The sequence below is a fragment of the Lates calcarifer genome, linkage group LG13, assembly GCF_001640805.2.
Source record: "Lates calcarifer isolate ASB-BC8 linkage group LG13, TLL_Latcal_v3, whole genome shotgun sequence".
In the NCBI taxonomy this organism is placed as follows: domain Eukaryota; kingdom Metazoa; phylum Chordata; class Actinopteri; family Centropomidae; genus Lates; species Lates calcarifer.
In genome coordinates this window covers 26,014,436-26,020,435 of record NC_066845.1, presented here as the reverse complement: position 1 = coordinate 26,020,435, position 6,000 = coordinate 26,014,436, and the positions used below count along the sequence as shown (strand labels likewise).

At 43.0% G+C, this 6,000-nt stretch overlaps 1 protein-coding gene across 3 annotated transcripts in view; it reads left to right on the top strand.

Annotated features, from left to right (window-relative positions):
* The first annotated feature begins 247 nt into the window (after positions 1-247).
* The window catches only part of LOC108881639 (spermatid perinuclear RNA-binding protein), a 66,126-nt gene continuing 60,373 nt past the window's right edge, over positions 248-6,000 (top strand). For 2 of the 3 annotated variants that reach the window (XR_007814441.1, XM_018673702.2), the window contains exon 1: positions 252-559. The gene's annotated coding sequence lies outside the window, so the exon portion shown is untranslated. Of the gene's footprint in view, positions 560-6,000 lie in introns of all 3 variants that reach the window. The other variant, XM_018673701.2, reaches the window with a different exon arrangement.

The window sequence follows — 6,000 nt, the reverse complement described above, 5'->3', positions numbered from 1 at the left end:
TCAGCTGAAGTGGAAGGCTTGTAAGTAAAAATACTCGTGGATGATAAATTATGTTGAGATTAGTAGAGATTTTACTGGAGTGAGAAAGGCACTCTTTTATTTTATAAGTTCTTTAAATATCTTTATCAGTATTTGTTCTTAGTTGAGACTTATTTAATTACTTCTAATTAGCTCAACTCAATCACATTTGTTCAATAGAAGCTTTTATTTCTCTTCACTCGATTTTGTGACCGAGTGAACCATCTTCTTCTTAGACGATCTTTGTTTCGCAGTAGCGGTCGCTGGGCGCATGCGCGGCCGCAACCTCCGCTCTCCCCCTGCGCTGAGCGCTGACAGCGGAGCTGACCGGAGACCGTTGCCGCCGCAGACGTTGTTGTCGTTGCCGCTTCCACTCCACGTTGTGAGCTGCTGTCCGGATACACACCGACGCCGGGAACGGGACTTAATTTCAGCAACGGGACACAAAAACAACAAGAGCAAAGTGTTTCTCGGAGACTGTGGACACGCTGACCGGCTGAGCTCTCTCCTCCTCCCGGTGGTGAACCGACACTCGGTGAAGGTAAGTGTCCGCTTTTTTCTGACAGTTTTCGGTGTGGAGGCTGAGCGGGGCGGCTGCCTCTGCGGTTAGTACGTGAATTTATTGAAAGTCTTTTCGCGTGTTGTCGGACGAGCTGACCGGAATAAACGGCAAGTTTCCCTCCGGCCGGCCGTTAACCGTCCGCACCGCGTGGAGCCCACCAACCGTCCTGAACGTGGATTTTTAAAAAACGTTGAACAGGAAACACTTTTGTTCCCGCTGAAAGACAATAACCTGCTGTCACAGGTAGCCCAGGTGACTGACTACCTGCAACGGAAGTTTGCATTGTCCGGAGCTCAGCAGAGCACCTGTTTGTTTTCATTCTCACGCACAGGTAAGCTCACCTGTGCGCTGCCTGACCGATCACTTACAGTGAACAGCATCAGTACTTCGCAGCCTTTGTCAGTTGGTTTGTCTGCTGCTGCTGTAAATACCACTTTAATGCTGTTTCATTAGAATTAGTAGGAGTTAATTGGTACATCAGCACAGTGTGATGGTGTTTTCAGAGGAGAACCACGCAGCCTACTCTTAGATTTCTCTCCTAAGTTTAGATTTGATTTGATTGCAGCCTTTAAATGCCCGTGAGTTCCTGGTCACTGTAGGTGTTCTTCATGTTTATGTCTCCTACAGGGGAGTGTTTTATTTTCCATATAAACAAGTGATGGATTCAGATCTTCATGATTGTTGATGCACACATGTTCTGATTCTTCTTCTTGTCATTGTATATAAGTGTAGTATTCCTGTGGGATTTTCAATGTGAATAAAGCGTCTGTTAATGTGACTAACAGCAGTTATATCAGATGTTTGGTACCGTCACATTCAGAACTTCAGTTTCAAGAATCTGATATTTAACATGTCAAACAAATGTTAAATTATTACTAATTAAGCCATGAATAAATAATGTAGATGTCCTGTCAGTTTCCAAACTCCAACACAAAACAAATCAGTGGGACTTTTCCTGATCTAAATATAGGCGTTAGTCATTAATGTGTGCTGACTTGGAGGAAATCCCTTCTTGATGTGACGGCACTGTGATTAGAAACCTCATCTGCAGAGTTTGGTAAAGTCAAATAATGAACGTGCGCTGAGCTGTTGCCTCAAGACGTGAAAAACAGGTTGTTGAGAGAGATTTTAAAAAATGGAGCTGGCTAACCTGAGGTCTGCAGGTCATCAACATAAACTGAAGAGCCACCTCAGGTTATGATCCGGGACATACAGGATCAGGAGCTCAGTGAGGTGCCAGACCACGAGGAGCTTTAAAAGTTAATATTAAGATCTTAAAATCAGTTGTAAATCTGACCGGCAGCCAGCGAAGTGCAGCTAAACCTGAAGTCGTGTGTAGTCCAGTAATAAGTCTGGGTACCTCCTAAAATCCGTCTTTTTGTGAATGCAGTTTTGCACAGAGGGAACTGGATCTCTTCACGGCTAGTTTCACCTTCTGCCTCAGACGTTTGATTTTGTTTTGCCTGTCTGCTCTCTGTCGTCACTCCTCTACTCTCAGTTGTTAAAGTGACAACAAAACATCTTGATCGCCCCCTGGTGGCCGGCTGTTAGTTTGCGAAGCACTTGGTTTCCGGAGTTCTAGATAAGAGGAGTATTTTAAACGTCGCTGTCGCAGTCGATCATGTTCCTTTAACTGTGGGAAACTAGAATTGTGATGAAGATTGATGTTTGATTAATCGTGCAGCGCTACTGTTAACTGTTCCTGCTAAGAGACTTTTTGTGGCAACTTTCCTGTTGCCGTGTTGCATAGGTGTGGATTAGAATTGCAGAGATATGAGCAGTTATTCAGAGGTCTGCAACCAGGAGATTTTATCAGACGTAGAAGAGAAAATATTCAGTTGATACTGAGCCCCAGTCACTTTAATCAATGGTGAAGCTGATACAAACCAGCTGATAATGACTCAAGTCTCAGCTGTGAAGTTTCTCAGAGTTTATGTGACAGTTTGATCTGAGGACGGAGCAGTTTGAGGGTTTACAGCTCTATGGGTGTGGTTGGTTGGAGACTGTCCCATAACATGACTGTCCCCTGCTAAAGTGTCATCAAGTGTCATCCAGACTGCCCACCTGCTCCTGTAAAGTAACCTGCTCTGTAGAAGATCACCAGCTTCACCAGTGAAAGAGTTTCTGTTTCAGAAACAAAGGGGCAGTTCTGTGCAGTCTGTCGGTTAAAGCTGCTTCTGCATTTGCATTTCCCCCATTTGCCTGAACCTGATAAACACCCTCCTGTACGTCACCGGTTCAGGTTTCAGCCGAGGGCTCCGAGAAGCTCGGTAAGCGAGAGCGAGCACCGGCCCCCGGAGCAGGTGGCTCCTCCGAGCCCGAGGAATGTAAATAGAAACGGTAACCGGAGCCTGATGTTGGAGCGAGGTCGTCTCGGGACCGGCTGCAGCTAAAAGTGTTGACGAGGATGCAGCGCTGCTCTTGTAAATGAGGATCAAGTGTGTACGTGACATTTTGTTTTCAATTAGAGTTGTCCTTTACTGTGTGTAAGGAATACACAAATGTTTTCCTAACAGTAAATCCTCAGTACGGACACTGACAGAGGTCTGACCAGTGTGTTCAGGCTGATGTCAGCTGAGCAGAGGTCCAGGGTCTGTCTCTGCTGAGTTCATCAATCTGACACACTCAGACCACGACCGAACTCCCTGCAGCTGTTGAGCCAAGAAAATGTAAACTCCTGGCACTCTGATCATCAGTAGTCTGTCAGGGGGTTTTGCTATAGGATGTAATCTATGTCAGTCACACTAAACATTAAAACACAACTTTATACTTGAAGATAAAGAAAATCCTTGCATCAGAGAATCCTCCAGGGGACTGTTCTTCAGTCAGATCATCAACAGTCACCATGAGTGTCTGGATTTTCCACTTTAATGCAAATGTTAATTTCTCCACAATTAATGAGCATGAAAGTCCTTTTAGCTGCTGGATATTTGTCGGCTTTTTTGTGGATTTTTCCACAACACAGCAGGAACGAGTCCTAAAACCCAGAAGTAAGTTAGCATGTTAGCATGTTAGCACTTCCTGTTCCCTCGTCCCAGAGTCAGTGTGTTTCTGGTTAAATGTGTGAAATAAGGTCTGTGGTTTTAACACAAGCTCAAGACATTTTCAGGTTTGATTCTCCGACATAAAATGGGTCAGTAAATCCCCCACTCCTGATGTTTGAAGCTTTTACGTGTCTTAAAAAAGGCGGTTGCTAACGAGTGTCTAAATGAGACTACAGAGGTTGTCGGGGACGTTAACATGAAAACCCATCTACTCACCAGTCCACCTTTACAGCCTCGTTGTGTTTCTACTCACGCTCTTTCAAACTCTCACTAACTTTCTAAGAAGAAAGGCTTTTGTAGAAGAGCTCAGAGCTAAATGAAATGACCAGTTGGAAGCTTAGTGGTGGAGACGTTGACGTCATGTGACCATGGTGTAGTTGGTTTATAGCCTATCATTAGCTTTTTACTTCTGGAGGTTGGATTTAGACTTCAAACATCAGAACAGTGGTGTTCATCTGTGAAGATTATCTGATGAATAAATCGTTAAAGTATCATAAACGTTTGTTGCTCATAGAGTTTATTTTCTGCAATAATCCAAAAACCAATGGAAAAAATCTCATTGGCTTTTTGTGGAAGGAACCAGGCTGATGCTAACATCAGGGCTGGACTATAAAAATACATCGTCCCTGTATTGTATCTGTTGGATATTTGGTGTGCAGATACATGCAGATTTTCTTCTCACAGCTTCAGTTACATACGTGTCTGTTTAACCTCTTCACATTTACACTGGTTGAAGGTGTTTTGAATGTGTGAACTTGGTATTAATAGTTACAACTTGTGAACATATTCCCATCTGCCCTCTCCAGTATCATTACTCTACATCCTCTACTTTCTAATGAGTCCTGTTTGATCAGTTTGACTGACACATATCAGACCTGACATATCATGGCTTTTATGTCTGCAGCCGTCATTTTCTTGAGCAGAAATACCCAAATACCCCAATAAATGTAAGAATATCCTGCTGTTATTTGGTTTATTTGGTTTCAGGTCACCAATCTGTTGAGTTGACATAGCTGACAGAAAATTAATCAATGGGTATTTTGATAATTGCATTAATCTCTTGAGTCAGGGGACGACAGATGTTTGCCAGCTGTGAGAGGTGGAAACAAGTGACAGGTGGACAGTGAAAACTTCATTTCATCACCATAATATGATCTATATCTGGCATGTGGTGCAGAACGAGGCTCAGTATCGGTTTGTGTTCCTCTCTCCAGTATTGATTAGGTTATTAGATGGAGATTTGAGGCCATTTTTCAGCCCAGAGTTACATCAACGTCATTATGGTAACTGTACATTTATCAAACAGACTGAACATTTCTGACTCCGTCTGAAAACAGCCAGCTTTTTTGGAGGAAGGCCAGACTTGTGCAGGCAGACTACTGTTTGCTAAACTAAAAAAATATTTCTTGCCTCTTTGTGGAGGAAGCAGCCAGGTTTCCAAGAGGATGAATCCCACAGACTTTTGTGATCCACTGACTTTTGCTCTAGTGCTGGCATGAGGTTGACATTTTGTTTCTTACTAAAATATCTCATCAACACTTGAATTAACTGCCAAGAAATTCAGTACTTTGCAGGGATTTGGTAATTAATTGATGAGCCCATGAAGAGAAAATTGATTGCCATTGTTACCAGCAAATCTGATAACTAGTTAATCAATTTGAATGATTTTTTTCTTTGGTTTCTGTGGTTTCATTAGTCTTCTGCAGATGTAAAACCAGCATCTTTGCATTTGGACTTCTGGATATTTGCAGATCCTGACATTTTATAGACCAAACGATTGATCTGTTTTTCTAGAAAATATTCCACAGATTAATGGATAATGAGATGAATCGATGAGACATTCATTGTCCTGAGAGGATGAAGTGCAGTCACCTCTGTTGTTTCTTCTTCAGCCTCAGCTGTGCCTTGTGTTTAGTGGTAATTAGCACATGTGAGCATGTTGAAACAGTAAACATTACACCTACAGTTTAAAATCAACAGCAGCAGTCTTACAGAGACGTTAGCTTGGCTGTGGCGTTGTTTTAATGTGCAGTAATGTTTCTCAGTGCGTTCTGATGTATCCTGTTAAAACTCGGAGGCTGCCTGTCACGTATCTTGTGCTTCTGCCTCGTGTGTTGTCGAAGCGTCTTGTGAAGCTGTTGTTTTCCAACATGTCTGCTCTGAAGCACCATCACATAGTGTTTTGTTTTTTTCTTTCTTTTTTAAAATGAACACCCGACTGCTGTGGATCACTTTCGGCTCTGTGGTCTGTACAGTGAAAGCTGTGATGCTGTCCCTTTGATTCGCCCTCTCAGCAGTTATCACACAGCGTATTCGTGGCAGAGCTATCACCACTAAGTGAATATCTCAGGGTGTTTGATATTCCCTGTTGATTCT